At 44.5% G+C, this 23,588-nt stretch overlaps 1 pseudogene; it reads left to right on the forward strand.

The window, feature by feature from the left end:
* Positions 1-20,251: 20,251 nt before the first annotated feature.
* Positions 20,252-20,334, forward strand: LOC120918025 (annotated as a pseudogene).
* Positions 20,335-23,588: the final 3,254 nt, after the last annotated feature.

Below are 23,588 nucleotides of genomic sequence, written 5' to 3' on the forward strand. Positions count from 1 at the left end.
CTGTGCCACATTGATTCACATCTCTGCCCAGCAGTTCTCTACAGTGCCACATCAGTGCCACACCAGGGCCACTAAAGTGCCAATACAGTGCCCATCTGTAAGAGCTCATCAGTGCCACCCTATCGGTGGATCCTCATCAGCACCTGTCAGTGCCGTAAAAATGTGTAGAAAAATGCGTTTTCATTTTCTTTCCACATTTTCCAAAAAACTTGTGGGGGAAAATGATGTGTGCCTCGTAGAATGGACGTTGGGGTATTTTCTTTCCAAAATGGTGTCATTTTGTGGGCGTTTCCATTGTCCTGGTGCTCCGGGGGCCTTCAAAGGTGTGAAAGGTAGTCATAGGTTGTCATTTATGCTTATAGAAGGTGCTCCCTGAATGTTGGGCCTCTATGTGGGGTCGGGCTGTAAAAAAGATAAAAATAAATAGCAGAGTTGATGGACGCGATAACTTTCCTACAGAAGAAATAATACGCACCGAGTGCGAGTTTTCTGAAGACATGTAGCAAAATACATTTATGACGACATTTGATTATTTATTTTTGGATATGTTTTATGATCGTAAGAAGGAAATATTCATTTTCCATTTCATTTATATCACAAGAAAAAACCCAGAGATGATCGAAAACCACCAGAAGAATGATCGATTTTTGTGGGAGAAAATTATAAATAACTTGCAGGCGGTAACCAGAAATAATACACACCCAAAAAAATGGCATCATGGTATGAAGGGGGCGGACCTTACCGCCATGCTGCCACTCCCCTCCCTGTATTTGTTGGTAATTCACAACTGTCAAAATAACAGCCGGGGGGGGGGGGGTTGCTGTGTAAATACAGTTGCTGTAGAGGCTGCAGCTAAAATAGACTAAACATTGTTCAAAAAGGAAATAGAGAGATACAAAGTTACATTGTCTATAAACATTGTTCAAAAAGGAAATGGAGAGATACAAAGTAACATTGTTTATAAACATTGATCAGACGGGAGATAGAGAGAGATACAAAGTAACATTGTTTATAAACATTGATCAGACAGGAGATAGAGAGATACAAAGTAACATTGTTTATAAACATTGATCAGACGGCGATAGAGATACAAAGTAACATTGTTTATAAACATTGATCAGACGGGAGATAGAGAGATACAAAGCAACATTGTTTATAAACATTGATCAGACGGGAGATAGAGAGATACAAAGTAACATTGTTTATTAAAAAAGGGGGGATAGGGTTGGGACTTTGAATGAGGCATATGATAGACACTACCACAGGCCTCCATCCCTGTAAATGTATAAAAAATAAACTTTTTTAGCAACATTGTTTATAAACATTGATCAGATAGGAGATAGATACAAAGTAACTTTTTTTATATACTTCAGACAGGAGATGGATATAATGAAACGTGTATAAACATTGTTCAGACAGGTGAAAGCAAGATACAAAGTTACATTGTTTATAAACATTGATCAGACAGGAGAAAGGGAGATACAAAGTTACATTGTTTATAAACATTGATCAGACGGGAGATAGAGATACAAAGTAACATTGTTTATAAACATTGATCAGACAGGAGATAGAGAGATACAAAGTTACATTGTTTATAAACATTGATCAGACAGGAGAAAGGGAGATACAAAGTAACATTGTTTATAAACATTGATCAGACAGGAGATAGATATAACAAAACATTGTGTATCAGACAAGTGATGGCGAGATACAAAGTTACATTGTTTATAAACATTGTTCAGATCGGAGATAGATTCAAAGTAACATTGGCCCGGATTCAGAGAGATCTGCCTATCTCTCGACGGGCGTAACGTATCTCAGATACGTTACGCCGCCGTAAATTAGGACGCGAGTTCCGTATTCAGAAAGAACTTGCGCCCTAAGTTACGGCAGCGTAACGTCTGTGGTCCGGCGTAAGCCCCCCTAATTCAAATGTGGATGATGTGGGCGTGTTTTATTTAAATTTAATGGTGACCCCGCGTATTTGACGTGCATGCGCCGTTCGTGAAAGAATCCCAGTGCGCAAGCTTGAAATTACGCTGCAAATCGTCAATGCTTTAGACATGAACGTAACTTGCGTACAGCCGTATTCGCGAACGACTTACGCAAACGGCGTAACATTTTCAAAATTAGACGCGGGAACGACGGCCATACCTAACATAGGATACGCCTCATATAGCAGGGGTAACTTTACGCCGGAAAAAGCCGAACGTAAAAAAATGCGTGGGACGTACGTTTCTGAATCGGCGTATCTCCCTAATTTGCATATTTCTCGCATAAATCAACGGAAGCGCCACCTAGCGGCCAGCGTAAATATGCAGCCTAAGATACGACGTGTAAGACACTTACGCCGGTCGGATCTTAGGGAAATCTATGCGTAACCTGATTCTATGAATCAGGCGCATAGATACGACCGAGCGCACTCAGAGATACGCCGTCGTAACTGCTCTCTGAATCCAGCCCATTGTTTATAAACATTGATCAAACCAGAGATTAAAGTAGCGCAGTGCTGAATAGCAAAAAAAACCTCTGGAGGCCAAAGGGAAGAGGCCCATAGAAAAATGCTCCATACGCGGTTATGGGGGGAGGGGGAGCTGAAGGGGTTAATAACATTCTGTAAGATCGGCAGACTCGGCAATATTCCCAGATTTCTACCGATCTCCCGCCATTGGCACAGAGAAGAGATTCGGCCAGCGGTGACAACCGGTCAGATCGTGGGAGATTCTCACCCGGCGCGGTGGAGCGGTGCGAAGAGCCCCCTTTGCGAAGAACCTTACGTGAAGCTTTTCCGGCCGGTCACAATGGAAAGAGCGGCGGTGACCTCAGACTTTCCAACCTGCCTAATACTGCGGGGGCGGCGTTTGTTGACACAGAGCCGCCGCCACCGCCGCCGTTGTCTTGCGTTGCTGCGTTGGCCACCCACACGTACCACTGTTGTGGTTTTCTCATCGATCTGTTGGACGCAGGACGGTGGAGTCAGCGCCGCCGGCTGCCAAGACACATCCAGATGATTCCAATTTGTCGGGATTTCTGTTTTTTAATAGTCGACGTTGCTCTGGCAAAAATCATGCGTGTAAGCAGCTCAATTACCCCCCCTCCCCCATCCCCCTAATTTGAGAACATAAGTCGGCGCTTTAGTGCGCGAAGCCGGCCCGGGGGTTATCTGCAGACGCTGGTGAGATGGACGGGCAGAGATGGCTGGCAGAGGGATCGGCACAATGTGGAAATGCTTAGTCTGCGGCCAGAACACGTTCTACTTGTTAGTGATTTGAGCCGACTCTTCCCTGACAGCGGTTCTAATCTCCGCCATCTCCGCCCGGCTACTGTGCGCTAAACAAAGGCAGACCGCGCGTCCCCGACCCAGGGGGAACTTTTTTTTCTTTTTTTTTTAAGGAAAACAAAACTGCTACTTATTGAGTTTAGACCACCCTAATCCCCCGCCAGCTGAAATGACTGTTATGTTTGGAGGCGGCCCAACGCTGAGCTAATCGTTCGAATACGACGCACGACATAATCGCAGCAGCGCCCATGATGTCATCGCTGGAACACAAACATTATTTACTGACTGAACACCTTTTACAAAAAAGAGATTGTAATCCCAGATATTGTATATGGAGTGCCGAGACTTCCAATCACCAGCGCCAGGGATGAGCTCAGGGTGGGGGAGGGGGCGATTTATATAAATATACAAATGAATGGAATCATTAATTCATCCGTACATTTATTTATTAATACAAGTCGTGTTCTGCGGGACAAACGAACGCGGGTCCAACTGTGAGGATAACGCCAACGCCAAAGGAATTCTCCTTAAAAAAAAAAATGTTTTCTTTTTTGTGATTTGATGGCGCCAATCAGTGATTTCCAAATTCAACCAACCCGAGCCTTCGATTTCACCTCCTGTGATTTACAGAAAATAATGTTTGTGGCCGAGAATCTTCTTTTCTTTCCTGAGAATCTTCTTTTCTTTCCTGAGAATCTTCTTTTCTTTCTGGGAATCTTCTTTTCTTTCCAGGAATCTTCTTTTCTTTCCGGGAATCTTCTTTTCTTTCCGGGAATCTTCTTTTCTTTTCTTTCCAGGAATCTTCTTTTCTTTCCGGGAATCTTCTTTTCTTTCCGGGAATCTTCTTTTCTTTCTTGGAATCTTCTTTTCTTTCTTGGAATCCTTCTTTTCTTTCCAGGAATCTTCTTTTCTTTCCAGGAATCTTCTTTTCTTTCCGGGAATCTTCTTTTCTTTCCAGGAATCTTCTTTTCTTTCTTGGAATCTTCTTTTCTTTCTTAGAATCTTCTTTTCTTCCTTGGAATCTTCTTTTCTTCCTTGGAATCTTCTTTTCTTTCTGGGAATCTTCTTTTCTTTCTGGGAATCTTCTTTTCTTTCTGGGAATCTTCTTTTCTTTCCAGGAATCTTCTTTTCTTTCCGGGAATCTTCTTTTCTTTCCGGGAATCTTCTTTTCTTTTCTTTCCAGGAATCTTCTTTTCTTTCCGGGAATCTTCTTTTCTTTCTGGGAATCTTCTTTTCTTTCCGGGAATCTTCTTTTCTTTCTGGAAATCTTCTTTTCTTTCTTGAAATCTTCTTTTCTTTCTGGGAATCTTCTTTTCTTTTTGGGATTCTTCTTTCCTTTCTGGGAAGCTTCTTTTCTTTCTGGGAATCTTCTTTTTTTCCAGGAATCTTCTTTTCTTTCTTAGAATCTTCTTTTCTTCCTTGGAATCTTCTTTTCTTCCTTGGAATCTTCTTTTCTTTCTGGGAATCTTCTTTTCTTTCAGGGAATCTTCTTTTCTTTCCGAGAATCTTCTTTTCTTTCCGGGAATCTTCTTTTGTTTCTGGGAATCTTCTTTTGTTTCTAGAAATCTTCTTTTCTTTCTGGGAATCTTCTTTTCTTTCTGGGAATCTTCTTTTCTTTCTGGGAATCTTTTTTTTCTTTCCGGGAATCTTCTTTTTTCTCTCTGGGAATCTTCTTTTCTTTCTGGGAATCCTTTTTTTCTTTAAAACTGAAAAATAAATTTACCCCCTAAAAAAAAAAATGCTACTTACAGAAAAAAAATATTTACCTTTTTCTGATTTAAAAAAATAAAAAAATCTAATTTTGACCGATTTGTGGCAGAATTAATTTCATTAAAATCTCTGCGCTCAAATTTAGTTTTTCGATCTGCTTTTTATGTGGTATATTCCAACCTTCTTTCAAGGCTGCATTTACAAAATGTTTAAACAGGACTTTCAAGGTTTCTATTAATAAAATCAAAGTCAAAAGAAGACGTCATTCTTACAATTTCCATATATTTTTTTTCTAATTGACGCCATTTATTGCCGAACGAAATAGACAGTAGTGAAAGTTTTTCGAGGTGCCCTGGCCTCTTCTTCAGGCGTAAATTTATTTAAAAAATTTCTGATAAAAAGAATTACTGATTTTTTATATTTGAGTCCAGCAAAAGAAAATATCAGTGATTTGACACCTCTAAGCCCCGCCCCTTTCTTCCCATTGGGTGTATCACTGTATAGCATTTGGAGAAGTCCTATTCGGATATCAGTTCTTTTGTACAAACCATCAATCTAAATAGGAAAATCTAATGAGCAAGCTATGCAATAACCTCTCTATTCCCCCTGGTGCCCCACCTGGTGCCCAAGGGCCCTTTGTTTGAAGTGTCACCTCTGGGCCTCAGCCGGTACAGGGAGAGGTTCATCCACTGCCCAGGGCAAGGATGAGAACCTGTGCCCCCTGCCCTGCTGTACTGCACCCGTTCTCTGCCCTCCTGCTCCAGCTGCCCATGGTTGGCATGGTGTGTGCACATCCCATGCATGGGCAATTACGTGCTTTCTAACAGGTAGAAGGTAGTGTGACAGGAGTCACTTTGGTCGGGGGGCTTGTGGAACTCGGCTTACACTGGAGAGCTCAGGAAACTCCTTGTCCGTCTCCCCCGCCCCCTCTTATGTGTAAGTCACCCTGTGTCTATTAGGGGCACAGGGTGACCGAGAACCCCAGTCTGATCTGCACTAATCAGACTCACCTTACAACCACACCGGACTCTGCATTTCATTTTGGGGGGTGATGGGTCAGGCAGATCAAGTACAAGCAGTAGACAGAAGAGAAGTCAAAGTCAGGCCAGGGTGGGTAAAAGCGGGCAGATGGGTGGATAAGCAGAAGGAACGGGCAGACATGAAATCCAAAGACAAGCCAGGGGTCTGTACCGGCAGGGTTCAGGAGGAGATCAAGTTGGTAACAGGGAGTCAACACCGAACAGGTAGTTCATTTTCAGGAAACGTTATAGACCTGACGGCAAAGACCCAAGGCCATGGTGCAGCCTAAATAGCCTGCTTGGCGTTTGTGCCCGCTCGTGCACCTGTTTGCGCACCTGTGAATTGGCCATGGACTAAGCTTCGGACGAACCCCTTCCTGATTGGCCCAGGAGGAGAATCAGGAACACAATAGCAAATTTGTATTTGCTATTGTCACACAACTGGGTGGGGTCGGGGCGCAGTCCTCTGTGCCCCGAGCCCACCTTTTTTTTTTTTTTTTAAGCCTAATCGCACGCTTCTAAATAACAAACAACCAAAAAACATATTGGAATCAATGCGGCCGGCACACCACATGTAGATTAGGGGGCCGGAAACATGGGTGAGGGGGGAGGCCCCCCCTGTGCCCTGTAATTATTGGCTGCCACTGGACTCTTCCCACACCTTTTGTTGAATTGGGGGAACAATAACTTTGTATCATAAATTGTAGCGAGGTTTGGTAAGAAAAATGCCGAATGTGCGTTATCCTGTAATGGGAGGAGCCGAGTCGTGGAAGGGAAGTCATTTACCTTCAACATTTAAGCACAAGGTTTAGGTGTGGCTGTAATATAATGTTCAGTATATAGAGGATGGTATACAGAGGATACAATGTACAGTATATAGAGAATAGAGGATGGTATACAGAGGATACAATGTACAGTATATAGAGAATAGAGGATGGTATACAGAGGATACAATAGTATATAGAGGATGGTATACAGAGGATACAATGTACAGTATATAGAGGATGGTATACAGAGGATACAATGTACAGTATATAGATAATAGAGGATGGTATACAGAGGATACAATGTACAGTATATAGTATATAGAGGATGGTATACAGAGGATACAATAGTATATAGAGGATGGTATACAGAGGATACAATAGTATATAGAGGATGGTATACAGAGGATACAATGTACAGTATATAGAGGATGGTATACAGAGGATACAATGTACAGTATATAGAGAATACTGGATGGTATACAGAGGATACAATGTACAGTATATAGAGGATGGTATACAGAGGATGCAATGTACAGTATATAGAGAATAGAGGATGGTATACAGAGGATACAATAGTATATAGAGGATGGTATACAGAGGATACAATGTACAGTATATAGAGGATGGTATACAGAGGATGCAATGTACAGTATATAGAGAATAGAGGATGGTATACAGAGGATACAATGTACAGTACATAGAGAATAGAGGATGGTATACAGAGGATACAATAGTATATAGAGGATGGTATGTAGAGGATACAATAGTATATAGAGGGTGGTATACAGAGGATACAATAGTATATAGAGGATGGTATGTAGAGGATACAATAGTATATAGAGGGTGGTATACAGAGGATACAATAGTATATAGAGGATGGTATGTAGAGGATACAATAGTATATAGAGGGTGGTATACAGAGGATACAATAGTATATAGAGGATGGTATACAGAGGATACAATAGTATATAGAGGATGGTATACAGAGGATACAATAGTATATAGAGGATGGTATACAGAGGATACAATAGTATATAGAGGCTGGTATACAGCAGGTAGGGGCTCTTAGAGGATGATATATAAAGGATACAATTGTATACAGAGCATATAGGGAATGGTATATAGAGAATACATCGGTATATAGATGATAGAGGATGATATAAAGGATGCATGATGGTATACAGAGGATAGGGAATGGTATATAGAGAATACAATGGTATATAGATGATGACATAAAGGATACAATAGTATATAGAGGAAAGTATTCCCAAATATGTCCCCCCCCCCCCTCCGATCATCCCGCCCCCCCCCCCCATTCTGAAACATATTTAAGGATCGGTTTGACAAGAACTCGCTGTGAGGAAACTTTTTATAGATGGGATTCCATAAAACCTTTATGAGCGGTGATGAGCGCGGATGCCTTGGCTTGTGTTTATCTCGGGACACTATAAATGTATTCATCTGAATCTGTACTTTTCATCAACCAATAAAACGTGAGATATAAAAAAAAAGAAACTAATTTCTTAAGAGCAGTCTATCGGAGATATCGCGCCACGCTGCAAAAATCATTTTTACGCCTCTAATACGGCATTAATAAAATACTTTAGAGGTTAATCAACTAACAATTATGATTTCTGGTCCCCTCTTCAGATTTGGCATATTAAGTGTGTTCAGGGTCCTCGTAAAGAAAAGCGCAAAAAGAGATGGAAGCGCGGGGCAGGCGATGAACGAACATCATTTTCCATCAGGAAAAAAATCTCAAAGTGCTGATGTCGGCTTTTATTTTTTTCCTGCAAATTTCAACGTCTGTCAGAGAGAAAAACTGAAACTTCCCGCATTTGTTTTTGTTACAATTTCTAAATGATCTACTTTAGATTGCGAGCTCCTCGGTCCGGGCTGCAGATAATAAAAGCTGTATCTCTCCTTGTTCAGGAATCCCTCGTCCGGGTTCAGGTCTGTGTGTTGGGAACGTGTATAAAATCGCATGTTTTCTCAGCAGGCGCAGAGACATATTTCCCTTTCGCCGACGCGAGGTGGTGACATTTCTCGTAAAGGTCGCCCACACACCTCTGCCAACCTGTGATACCACCTGTGCCAATCCTTATGGTGTCGTTCATTTTTGGTAAAAAAAATTAGAGACTCCCTATTCCGAGGATTCTCATGCATTGAAATGAATTCCCCACATACACAACGCATGGGAACGCGCTACAAACACGCAAACGCAATCGGTCGCACCTGTAGGTATGAACCAAACGTAAACGAGTCCCTTAGAAAAGCAGACAGACATTTTTTTTATTTAGTTATTGATTTTTAATACACACTTTGTTATAAAATCCTGATCATGTGCAGAGACGTGCGTTTTCTCTATGCGCCCTCTTCTTTCGGAACTTTACAAAATTAATGGAGACATTGGGGTGGATTCAGGTAGGGGCGCGCAATGATACGGCGGCGCAGCGTATCGTATTTACGCTACGCCGCCGTAACATACAGGAGCAAGTGCTGTATTCACAAAGCACTTGCTCCGTAAGTTGCGGCGCCGTAGCGTAAATGGGGCCGGCGTAAGCGCGCGTAATTCAAATGTGGAAGGGGGGGCGTGTTTTATGTAAATGTATGATGACCTGACGTGATTGACGTTTTTTATGGACGGCGCATGCGCCATCCGTGTACATATCCCAGTGTGCATTGCTTCCAAGTACGGCGCAACAACGTATTGGTTTCGACGTAAACGTAAATTACGTCCAGCCCTATTCGCGAACGACGTACGCAAACGCCGTAAAAAATCAAATTTCAAAGCGGGAACGACGTCCATACTTCACATTGGCTGCGCCTCCTAATAGCAGGAACAACCTTACGCCGAAAAAGCCTAACGTAACCAACGTAAATACATTGCGACAGGCGCACGTACGTTTGTGAATCGGCGTATCTAGGTAATTGGCATATTCTATGCCGACAACAACGGAAGCGCACCTAGCGGCCAATGTTATATTGCACACAATTCTACGCCACCGCAATCAAGTTACGTCGGTGGAGGAAGCCTGTTTTTTAAGCGGATCTGCCTTTAAGAATCGGCGTAACGATACGCAGGCGCGGATTTCAAATTACGGTGGCGTATCTGGAGATACGCCGCCGTAAAAAGGTACGTGAATCTACCCCACTATAGTTACAACACAGTGGCTGCGTTTGATGGGCACAGTGGCTGCGTTTGATGTTGTTTTTTTTTCAATCTCTTTGTATCTCTCTATCTCCCGTCTGATCAATGTTTATAAACAATGTTACTTTGTATCTCTATCTCCCGTCTGATCAATGTTTATAAACAATGTTACTTTGTATCTCTCTCTCTCCTGTCTGATCAATGTTTATAAACAATGTTACTTTGTATCTCTCTATCTCCCGTCTGATCAATGTTTATAAACAATGTTACTTTGTATCTCTCTATCTCCCGTCTGATCAATGTTTATAAACAATGTTACTTTGTATCTCTATCTCCTGTCTGATCAATGTTTATAAACAATGTTACTTTGTATCTCTCTATCTCCTGTCTGATCAATGTTTATAAACAATGTTACTTTGTATCTCTATCTCCCGTCTGATCAATGTTTATAAACAATGTTACTTTGTATCTCTCTATCTCCTGTCTGATCAATGTTTATAAACAATGTTACTTTGTATCTCTCTATCTCCTGTCTGATCAATGTTTATAAACAATGTTACTTTGTATCTCTCCATCTCCCGTCTGATCAATGTTTATAAACAATGTTACTTTGTATCTCTCTATCTCCCGTCTGATCAATGTTTATAAACAATGTTACTTTGTATCTCTCTATCTCTCCCGTCTGATCAATGTTTATAAACAATGTTACTTTGTATCTCTCTATCTCCTGTCTGAGCAATGTTTATAAACAATAGGCATTCTGTTTTTTTGGCAGCAGCTGCTTCTACAGCATCTCTAATTGGACAGCCGCCCTCAGCTATCATTTTGACAGATGGACATTTCTAGTGTGAGGAGGGTTGGGGGAAAGGCAGAAGCACAGTAATAAATATATATATATAATGTAGTTCGCTGAAGTTTTTTATGGGGGGGAGGGGGGGTGTATCACATTGTCCAAAACAAGTTAAGAAAATCATTTACAATGTAGCATTGAGTCAAGCGCACTGAAAATCGAATTTTTGGTTTTGCCTGCACTTTGATGCCGCCCTTGGCCCCGCGGATTTATGAAAAGTCTGATTCAAGGTTCATTTTAACCGCAGAAACTGGCTGAAATTTTCCAAATGTATTCAGGAATTCTTCTTACTGGTGTGAATCTATAACGATCTTTCCACCCACTTCTGGCCTTGTACAAATACAGAGAAAAGGGTGATAAAACGTTCCCGCCAGCTGCCCGTCTCTGACGCCGCCCGCGCAATTCATCTAAAATCATTTCTGACCTCACGTTTTGTGTTTTCGGATCCCTCGGCTGAACTCCACTTGTTCTGATAACGTTTTGTGTGAATTCTTTTCGGCTCGATTGATTGTTTAATGAAAAAGTCAAAAATTATTTGTCAACAGCCAATTTTTTACTCCGGCGGTCAAATCTGCGAGACGGTGAAAAAGGCGACGGGCGGATTAGTAATCGGTAATGAGGTTTTTGAACGAACGCGGAACTGAAAATATTCAAGAGAAAAAAAAAACGATGCGATTGTAAAAACAATGACTTTAAACAGCTGAGGGCAGCGGCGAGCGGCGCGACGGTAAATTGTCTCATCAGTGAGTCGGAAATTCAGATTAATAAAGTGCGCTGGTCGCGCTGTGGGTGTCCGGAACGCGGCACGGGGGATGACCAACCTGGTCCGAGACAATTTCATTCAATTCTTCATTCTCATTATAAAACAATATGAGAAATCGTTCTCCTCCCGGCAGATTAACCCGCCGCATGTTATCAGCGATCGTCGCATGCCAGATGAACGTCCGCCAAAGAAAATAAAACTTTATTTACATTTGTTTTGTTTTTTTATGATAAAATAACAGGAGAGCCGTAATTTTGGAGGTATTTTGATGTAATAATAGGCATGGGCGGAGTTTGTTTATGGAAGTACAAAAAAGTTTGGAAACTTTGTAACTCTTCTGGTCCCTTCATTGTCCTGGAATATAGATGAGGTGATGGTGGTATGGATTTCTTTCTGTAAGAATAAAAAATAAAAATAAACTTTTGTTTATGGAGTTCAGGAAGGGAATGCCACCCATCCTGGCATATTCTTACATGTTTGGGGTTCAGGAAGAGAATACTTCCCATCCCGGCATATCATTACATGTTATGGGGGTTCAGGAAGGGAATGCCGCCCATCCTGGCATATTCTTACATGTTCTGGGGGTTCAGGAAGGGAATGCCGCCCGTTCTGGCATATCATGACATGTTCTGGGGGTTCAGGAAGGGAATGCCGGCAGTCCTGGCATATCATTACATGTTTGGTGGTTCAGGAAGGGAATGCTGCCCGTCCTGGCATATCATTACATGTTCTGAGGGTTCAGGAAGGGAATGCCACCCGTCCTGGCATATCATTACATGTTTGGGGTTCAGGAAGGGAATGAAAGCCGTCCTGCCATATCGTTACATGTTTGGGGGTTCAGGAAGGGAATGCAACCTGTCCTGGCATATCATTACATGTTTGGGGGTTCAGGAATTGAATGCCACCCGTTCTGGCATATCATTACATGTTTGGGGGTTCAGGAAGAGAATACTTCCCTTCCTGGCATATCATTACTTGTTTGGGGTTCAGGAGGGGAATGCCGCCCGTCCTGGCATATCATTACATGTTTGGGGTTCAGGAAGGGAATGCCGTCCATCCTGGCATATCATTATATGATTGGGGGTTCAGGAAGGGAATGCCACCCATCCTGGCATATTCTTACATGATCTGGGGGTTCAGGAAGAGAATACTTCCCATCGTGGCATATCATTACATGTTTGGGGTTCAGGAAGGGAATGCCGACAGTCCTGGCATATCATTGCATGTTTGGGGGTTCAGGAAGGGAATGCAACCTGTCCTGGCATATCATTACATGTTTGGGGGTTCGGGAAGGGAATACCACCCGTCCTGGCATATCATTACATGTTTGGGGTTCAGGAAGGGAATGCCGCCCGTCCTGGCATATCATTACATGTTTGGGGGTTCAGGAAGGGAATGCCACCCGTTCTGGCATATCATTACATGTTTGGGGGTTCAGGAAGGGAATGCTACCCGTCCTGGCATTTCATTACATGGTCTGGGGGTTCAGGAAGGGAATACCACCCATCCTGGCATATTCTTACATGTTTGGGGGTTCAGGAAGGGAATACAACCCGTCCTGGCATATTCTTACATGTTTGGGGGTTCAGGAAGGGAATACCACCCGTCCTGGCATATTCTTACATGTTTGGGGGTTCAGGAAGGGAATTCCGCCCATCCTGGCATATTATTGCATCAGGGGGTTGTAATAATTACATGTTTTGGGGGTTCAGGAAGGGAATTCCCTTCCTGAACACCAAACATGTAACGATATGCCAGGATGGGCGGCATTCCCTTCATGAACCCCCAGAATATGTAATGATATGCCAGGATGGATGGCATTCCCTTCCTGAACCCCCAATCATGTAATGATATGCCTGCTACCTGTCCTTATAGAAAATCATTTTTACCAAGAGAGATCTTGGGGGGGCTCCCGGTTGAGGAGGTCTAGAGGGAACCCTATTGGCTCTTTCTAATGCAAAAAAAGTTGAAAAAGAATTTTCTCCAAATAAGTCTTTGGGAACCATTTTTCCCCAAAAAAATGTAGGGTCTGAACCTTTCACTACGTTCAGGAAGCCCGACTATCCCCACATTCTTCCTTCGCATCCAGTTCTCTATGTCATCAAGTCTTATCTGATCATTGGCTTTTGCTCCCTTATAGTTCTCATATATAGAGGACACATATACATTTATATAAGCAGTGGGCTGAATCTTGGGTGGAGTTATGCAAATATCAAATGCCTTGGTGGGTGGATGTCAGCATGGGGGGCGTTCCTGGGCAGGATGTATTGGCATGAAGACTGCTCTAGGGTAACGCCCACATTTGATGCTGAGCCTCCATGAGTGAAAGAACTGAAATCCAATGAATGGAAGGAGCGGGTCAGGGACGGTGAGGCTGGGGAGGAAAGCAGGGCTGCTGTTAAAAAATCATGGGGCCCAGTACAATGACATTGCCCCTTCCCCCACGCATCCTGAAATATCATCTATGTGTGTCCACTGCAGTAGCCAATGGGAGAGGAGGGAAGGCCAGCCATGCTGTGGGAGGGGGCACCGGGCAGCAGGGGGGAATCTGCACTGCAGGGAGTGATTAGGGTGGGCCTGGGCACACCTGGCACACCCTGTGCGCACGCCTATGCTTCTAATGCATGTTGCGTGAAGCTCACAGTGTGCAGTGAAATTGGAGTTGAGTAGAGGAGCCGGTACAACCGTACAAGACCTGAAGGGAAGGCCGGAGGTCAGCTTGAAGTTTGCGGTGATGGTGGAGGAGAAATGTGCAGATGTGATGTTCTACAGAGGGATGAAAGGGCTTCTCATTCTTTTCCTGCGTGGGCTTTTCTCTGGTGAAGTGATGTAGATCCCCCCCTCCCCCAATCCTCTGCCAGGAAAAATTCTCCGCAAGTGAAATGGTGTTATTATATGTGAAATTAAAGGTTCTTCTCAGTAGAAAAGGTTTTTGGAACTTTGCGAAGAGTCAGACATTCTTAAGTCGGCTTAAATCGGCCTTTCCAGGGATGCGCCGGCAGCTCCTCCTTCTTCTTCAGCACCGTCCCGGCCGGGTGACTCACGCACATTATCCCGGCTTCTTTTCATGACATAAAAACAACAGCCCATTAAAAGTTCCTTCTGCTGAAACGACTTTGGACATTTAATCCTCGGGGAAACCTTCCCACCGAATATTCTGCGGAGGACGGCAAAAGAAAAAGTCAGAATCGCTACAACAAAAATACAACAACCCACCGTTGCCGACCGCAGGAGCCAAATCTTTCCTTCTAATAAAAGAGACAGAAAAGGATTCCCGTGTGACGTCCGATCTCCTGATGGGGCTTTTATAGGCGATCGCTCAGCGGGACGATTGATGATGATACTTTGTCATTGTATTCAATGCAACAAAATGATACATTGTAGTCAGAGACTGCAGACATGAAACAAAAGATGGTCAGAGACTGCAGACATAGTACAGGAGATGGTCAGAGACTGCAGACATGATACAAAAGATGGTCAGAGACTGCAGACATAGTACAGGAGATGGTCAGAGACTGCAGACATGAAACAAAAGATGGTCAGAGACTGCAGACATAGTACAGGAGATGGTCAGAGACTGCAGACATGATACAAAAGATGGTCAGAGACTGCAGACATAGTACAGGAGATGATCAGAGACTGCAGACATAGTACAGGAGATGATCAGAGACTGCAGACATAGTACAGGAGATGGTCAGAGACTGCAGACATAGTACAGGAGATGATCAGAGACTGCAGACATAGTACAGAAGATGGTCAGAGACTGCAGACATAATACAGGAGATGGTCAGAGACTGCAGACATAGTACAGGAGATGGTCAGAGACTGCAGACTTAGTACAGGAGATGGTCAGAGACTGAAGACATAGTACAGGAGATGGTCAGAGACTGCAGACATAGTACAGGAGATGATCAGAGACTGCAGACTTAGTACAGGAGATGGTCAGAGACTGCAGACTTAGTACAGGAGATGGTCAGAGACTGAAGACATAGTACAGGAGATGGTCAGAGACTGCAGACATAATACAGGAGATGGTCAGAGACTGCAGACATAGTACAGGAGATGGTCAGAGACTGCAGACATAGTACAGGAGATGGTCAGAGACTGCAGACATAATACAGGAGATGGTCAGAGACTGCAGACATAGTACAGGAGTTGATCAGAGACTGCAGACATAGTACAGGAGATGATCAGAGACTGCAGACATAATACAGGAGATGATCAGAGACTGCAGACATAGTACAGGAGATGGTCAGAGACTGCAGACATAGTACAGGAGATGGTCAGAGACTGCAGACATAGTACAGGAGATGGTCAGAGACTGCAGACATAGTACAGGAGATGATCAGAGACTGCAGACATAGTAGAGGAGATGGTCAGAGACTGCAGACATAGTACAGGAGATGGTCAGAGACTGCAGACATAGTACAGGAGATGGTCAGAGACTGCAGACATAGTACAGGAGATGGTCAGAGACTGCAGACATAGTACAGGAGATGGTCAGAGACTGCAGACATAGTACAGGAGATGGTCAGAGACTGCAGACATACTACAGGAGATGGTCAGAGACTGCAGACATAGTACAGGAGATGATCAGAGACTGCAGACATAGTACAGGAGATGGTCAGAGACTGCAGACATAGTACAGGAGATGATCAGAGACTGCAGACATAGTACAGGAGATGGTCAGAGACTGCAGACATAGTACAGGAGATGGTCAGAGACTGCAGACATAGTACAGGAGATGATCAGAGACTGCAGACATAGTACAGGAGATGGTCAGAGACTGCAGACATAGTACAGGAGATGGTCAGAGACTGCAGACATAGTACAGGAGATGGTCAGAGACTGCAGACATAGTACAGGAGATGGTCAGAGACTGCAGACATAGTACAGGAGATGGTCAGAGACTGCAGACATACTACAGGAGATGGTCAGAGACTGCAGACATAGTACAGGAGATGGTCAGAGACTGCAGACATAGTACAGGAGATGGTCAGAGACTGCAGACATAGTACAGGAGATGGTCAGAGACTGCAGACATAGTACAGGAGATGGTCAGAGACTGCAGACATAGTACAGGAGATGGTCAGAGACTGCAGACATAGTACAGGAGATGGTCAGAGACTGCAGACATGATACATGAGATGGTCAGAGACTGCAGACATAGTACAGGAGATGGTCAGAGACTGCAGACATAGTACAGGAGATGGTCAGAGACTGCAGACATAGTACAGGAGATGGTCAGAGACTGCAGACATAGTACAGGAGATGGTCAGAGACTGCAGACATAATACAGGAGATGATCAGAGACTGCAGACATAGTACAGGAGATGGTCAGAGACTGCAGACATAGCACAGGAGATGGTCAGAGACTGCAGACAAACTACAAAAGATGGTCAGAGACCGCTCCATGCGCACCGGACAGAATAATTAGTGGAGCCTAGTACCGGAACGTGTTCCGGTACTAGGCTCTGCTGCAGTACCCAGCCCAAATTCCGGGAACAGCGGGAGGTATGCGCTCTTGTCAGTTGTCAGCGGAGAAAGCAAGCAGGATGGGGAACCGCAGCCCCCGCTACATGCGCTCCACCTCTGGACACACAGACATGGAGGAGGGAGGGGAGCTCTCTGGCGCTTCGGCGCTCCCACCTCTGAACAGTTTGGGGGGGGGGGGGTTTGGTATAATATAAGGGTAATCTGGTTGAGTCCATGTAAAAGATTTTTAAGTCCTCCATTTTTCATCCCTCTTCCAGTCTGTGACACGCTGTTACATATTGTGCACCTATTTTGTCTCCTCTTCTCCCGGTTGAATGTAGAGTTTTATCTTCTATAGAATTGAAGTCCCTCACTGAGGAGCACTTGGAGCCCATAGCAGGACGTGGCCCTCATCCTCCAGGTATGGGGCCAGGCTGTAGTCTCTCTACAATGTGGACGGCCTTCCCAGAAGAGGTGAAGCTGTTATAGCTGCAAAGGGCGGAGCCAACTCAATACGGAACCCTCCGGACTAAGACTGGGATGCCATTAAAGTTCATGTGCGTGTAAAGGCAGGCGTCCCAATACTTTTGGGAATATAGTGTGTGAAGGCCGGCGTCCCAATACTTTTGGGAATATAGTGTGTGAAGGCCGGCGTCCCAATACTTTTGGGAATACTGTGTGTAAAAGCCGGCGTCACAATACTTTTGGGAATATAGGGCCATATTCTCAAAGAATTTACGCCGGCGTATCAGCAGATACGCCGACGTAAGTCAGATTCTAAGGCCGTCCTATGTTTAAGTGTATTCTCAAACTGAGATACACTTAAACATGCCTAAGATACGACGGCCTGTGCCGTTGTATCTTAGGCTGCAATATCTACGCTGACCGCTAGGTAGCGTTTCCTTTGCGGTCGGCGTAGAATATGCAAATGACTAGTCACGCCGATTCTCTAACGTACTCTTGCCCGTCGTAGTGAATTTACGTCGTTTCCGTAAGCGATACGCGGCGTAAAGATAAACATGCCCCCTAGGTGGCGTACTCAATGTTAAGTATGACCGTCGTTCTCGCGTCGAAATTTGAAAATTTAACGTCGTTTGCGTAAGTCGTCCGTGAATGGCGCTGGACGCCATTTACGTTACCGTCAAAACAAATGACGTCCGTGAGACATCCTTTAGTGCAATGCACATCGGATAATTTACCCGACGGAGCATGCGCATTACGATCAGCGCGGGAGCGCGCCTAATTTAAATGATCCACGCCCCCTACCAGGATCATTTGAATTAGGAGTGCTTGCGCGGGTGGACTTTACGCTATGCCGCCGCAAGTTTACAGTGAAGTGGTTTGGGAATCAGGCACTTGCCAGTTAAACTTGCGGCGGAGTAACGTAAAAGACATACGTTACGCCGCCGGAGATCTCTAAGAATATGGCCCATAGTGTGTGAAGGCCGGCGTCCCAATACTTTTGGCAATATAGTGTGTAAAGGCGGGTGTCCCAATACTTTTGGGAATATAGTGTGTAAAGGCCGGCGTCCCAATACTTTTGGGAATATAGTGTGTAAAGGTCAGCGTCCCAATACTTTTGGGAATATAGTGTGTGAAGGCCGGCGTCCCAATACTTTTGGGAATATAGTGTGTGAAGGCGGGCGTCCCAATACTTTTGGGAATATAGTGTGTGAGGGCCAGCGTCCCAATACTTTTGGGAATATAGTGTGTAAAGGCCGGCGTCCCAATACTTTTGGGAATATAGTGTGTGAAGGCCGGCGTCCCAATACTTTTGGGAATATAGTGTGTAAAGGCCAGCGTCCCAATACTTTTAGGAATATATATAAAATGTTCCTTTTCTCTATTGATTTTCTTCCAGCTTAAGTAAAAAATAAAAGGTGTAAATGTGAGGAGAAGGTGATTTCTCCTGATTGCCACAACCTGCGGGGAATATAAATCCCTCTCCAGAATTGTATTAAAAATAACTTGTAGGAAGTGTCGTGCGATCCGGGGGGGGGGGGGGGGGGCGTGCTCCAACATTCGCAATAATAACGATCGTCGTTCCCGAGCCGAGGAGAAGATAATGACGGCGCCATTATCTGCCGCCTAATCAGTCACAACATGTCACTCTATTTACAGATTGTGAGAATCAAATATTTAATATTAAAAGGAGAAAACAAGAGAAGAACTCTGACAAATATCTCCTCCAATGATTGTCACCTCCGGGGGGGGGGGGAGGGGAGTCACCGCGTCCATCAGGTCCACCACCGGGGGGGTCAGAGAGCACAGAACCCCTTCCTGAACTTGTACTTAGCCTCCCCATATTACTGTACTCAGCCCCCCATATTGCTGTTCTCAGCCCCCCATATTGCTGTGCTCAGCCCCCCATATTACTGTGCTCAGCCCCCCATATTGCTGTTCTCAGCCCCCCATATTGCTGTTCTCAGCCCCCCATATTACTGTGCTCAGCCCCCCATATTACTGTGCTCAGCCCCCCATATTGCTGTTCTCAGCCCCCCATATTGCTGTTCTCAGCCCCCCATATTGCTGTTCTCAGCCCCCCATATTACTGTGCTCAGCCCCCCATATTACTGTGCTCAGCCCCCCATATTGCTGTTCTCAGCCCCCCATATTGCTGTTCTCAGCCCCCCATATTACTGTGCTCAGCCCCCCATATTACTGTGCTCAGCCCCCCATATTGCTGTTCTCAGCCCCCCATATTACTGTGCTCTGCCCCCCATATTACTGTGCTCAGCCCCCCATATTGCTGTTCTCAGCCCCCCATATTACTGTGCTCAGCCCCCCATATTACTGTGCTCAGCCCCCCATATTACTGTGCTCGGCCCCCCCATGCTTCCTGAAGACGTGTCAAACGAAACGGACGTAGAGGCGTCACCTGGTCACGTACCGAGGTCACCTCCGGTTCCCTTTGGCTCACTGCGGTGCAGGGTGGAACGCACGCCAGCGCACACGAGTCGGGACCATCTCCACCAATTTGTTTCTATGCCATCCAGCATCAGTGCCGGGCCTTGGGCACTCCTAAAGTAAGCAGCTATTTGGCTTTTTATTTGAACATTTTTAAGTTTAATAAACGGGATTCCACTATTTCGGACTTTATCTTCTTATTTGCATGTGCCGTGCTGGGTCTCCATGGGTTACGAGGCGGTTCCATCATCTGCTTATTTCATCTGTTAATAGCAAAGGCCGACTTGCTATGAAGCACCTTTCACCACTTTTTTCAGTAAAAGGGTCAAATCGCTTCTCGGCCTTTTGGCTAAGATCAAGTGTAGTATCTGTTCTTATCCGTTGCCAATAGGTGGTGCTAAGCTGACCGTCCCTAGTACCCGGCGAGGGGGAAAGGGATGACGGTCGGCAGACCAGAGGCGATTCAGTTCGCATGTGTTGCGCTTTACAAGTTTCTCACTCACTCACTAAGCCTGTTGGCGTGGAGGTGGAAGCCTTCTGATTTGGACAGAGAGGCATGAGGTCGAAGCTGGAGGGCTGGGCCCCTGGCCTCTGGCTCGGATTTGGTGGTGTCTGCCCCAGTCAGTTGTTCGGGAGAGAACCCTTGCTCCTCTTTTCGCTGGGAGGAGCGGTTAGTATCTCCCGAATGTGATTAGGTGGGAGGGATGGGGGTTGTGGGTAGTAGCCTGCTTAGGTGGGCTCTCCCCGACCTCTTCTCCTACCTTCCTGGCTGGGAAGGGTGCTGCTGGTCCGGGCCGGGGGTCAGGGACCGTTGAAAAGCCTGTGGAGATGGTGCCCCTGGAGTGGCAGTCCAGGGGTGCCATACATTGCACGAGTGTTTGAGGGGCACTAATCGTGTGACACCTTAGGTCACTGATCTCCACATTTTGGCTAGGACAAGGGGAATTTTTGTTTCCTGGTCGGAGGGCCGGCCATCGTATTGCACGTTGGTCACTTTCCACTCACCTCTCCCACCTTCCTTCTCCCCCACTTTCTTTTTTATTTTACCCCCTTGTTTGTCATGTTACGTCTTCTTTTTGTTGGTGCACTGCACTTTATGTGTGATGAGTAGGGCGCCGGTCCTCGGGCCTGCTCTGAAAGTCTTGGGAGTGGGTGGACATGGCCTTCTGGCTTAGTTCGCCCGCTCTTATGGAGGGCCAATTGACGATGCACCCGTCACAGTTTTTTGTGTCACTCTTTATGTGTGTGCACATTTTTCCTGCACCGGGTGAAGTTTTTGGGTTGTGTTATGCACGCCATAGGCTTTTCAATAGAAAAAAAAAGGTCAACTACTTGTGGTAAGCGGCCATCTTTGGAGCACTTTTGTGGGTGTCCTTATCAGTCGGTGAAGGTGGACCAATAACAGCTTTTATCCCTGGATATTATTTCACGGGATGTTCGTGGCAATTGTTGTGGATCTTGCAGTACACTACAGTTCTATGGACTGATAGCAGCACATGAATCTATTGAATTTATGTTATTGTGATTATTTATGGAATATTGTTATTCTATTCTTTGTTTTTCACTTAATGATCACTAATTATCAAGTTTATCTATTAGGCACCTGTCACGTTGGGGGACTAGATGATAACATGTTTTTTTTTTTTTTAGATATTTAGGTTATATTAGGTAGGCTGGTGTTTCACTTGCTGCTCATTTATTTATTAATTTATTTTCGATTATAGTTATCATTTTATTAATTAGAAAGGATCAACTCACGTAGGGTGGCATGTAGTTGCCATCATCCCTTAATTGCTGAATGATTGAAAAAACCTCAAAAAGGATCGGGATTATGGAGGCAACAATAGAAACTTCAAAAATTATACAAATTTATCACAAAATCTAAATATTACAAAATACATAAATACAAAAATGATATATATAAATATACAATAAATGGAACAATGTGATGTAGATACCGTCCGTCATAGAATACCATCACCAGATGTTTGATGGCAAGTTGGAGCGGAAGAACGACACGTTTCGAATGAAAACATTCTTCATCAAGGTATATAACAGTATCACATCTACAACAGATCAAAATGTGAATAAATATTTAACATATATACAACAGGTTAATTATCCTGTTGTATATATGTTAAATATTTATTCACATTTTGATCTGTTCTAGATGTGATACTGTTATATACCTTGATGAAGAATGTTTTCATTCGAAACGCATCGGTTTTCCGCTCCCAACTTGCCATCAAACATCTGGCGATGGTATTTTATGACGGACAGTATCTACATCACATATTGTTCCATTTATTGTATATTTATATATATATATATATATATCATTTTTGTATTTTATGTATTTTGTAATATTTATATTTTGTTATAAATTTGTATAATTTTGGTAAATTTTTGAAGTTTCTATTGTTGCCTCCGTAATCCCGATCCTTTTTGATTTTTTTTCAATCATTCAATAATTTTATTTATTTTATCAGCTTCTCCATATGAGAGATAGATAGAGATATATATATATATATTATACACACTTTTGGGCGCAACGCCTAAAGTGCGCATGTAACATTTTGCGCCTCCAGTTTATCGCTTCGGCGCTGTCAAGTTCATGACCTGATTTTGATCAGAAGAATTCCCTTTTTTTTTTTTCGTTTTTCTTAAACTTTCTCTTTTTATTTTTTTCGTCTTCTGCGCTCTGCGGCGGTGTGAGTTGAGGTGAGGGGTTGCAGTCGGGCTCCGCGGCGATTTTATATATACGTGGGCTGCCAGCGATGGAATGAACAGCAGACCGATGGCGGCGGCGGCGGCACGCAGGGCAGCAATCAGGACCTCCCACCGGGTCTAATAGCTGGAATTTCAGGTAATCTGAATATTCGCAGACGGCGAGTACCGGCTAAGGCAGCCACGCGGCGCTGGCCACCGCCACTTATCCACCGCAATGAAATGTATTATTCTGATTGACAGACGGCAAATCAGGAACAAGACGCCGGCTTGTAATAATAGGTGAAAGGGATTAAATGGACTGTGACAATCGGCAATAAGGAGGAGGGTCATGTGACCCGCAAACACCCTGATTACATCGCCGCCTACAGTCCGAATCAAATTAAACAACGGCGCCGCCGGGTACAGGAGACAGAACAAAAAATACTTTTATTTACATATTTATTCTAAGAAATACATTTTCGGCTCAGTCGGCGTCACGAAGTCCGTCTCATTGGTCTGTCACACACCAGCAAAAAGCTGAAATCAGGCTTGCAGCAGGAGAGGCTGATCCAGTGGCGGAACTACCAGGGTCACAAATGTCACACTTACGACTGGGGCCCTTGGCATTCCCCCACCATGGGGGGGGCACCCATAACAGCAGGAAGAAGGGGCCCGCTGCAAAACATGTAAAAGGGTCCCGCCGTGGGCAGGGCTGTCTTAATAGCATCTTGGGCCCCTGGGCAAAGTAATGCTCTGGGGCCCCTACGATGATGACAGTGCAGGTAAACAGACATCAGGGAGGTAGGAGGCAGACTGCCTCTCCTGTGTATCCATCACTCTCAGTGTCATCATGGGGCCCCCAATTTCGGGGCAGCGCGGGCTCAAGGACTAGCTGCTTTGGGGAAAGTGCAGGGGCCCTCCATGCAGCTGGGGCCCCTGGGCAGTGCCCAGGTGTGC

Source organism: Rana temporaria, chromosome 11 (genome assembly GCF_905171775.1).
Source record: "Rana temporaria chromosome 11, aRanTem1.1, whole genome shotgun sequence".
Taxonomy (NCBI): Eukaryota; Metazoa; Chordata; class Amphibia; order Anura; family Ranidae; genus Rana; species Rana temporaria.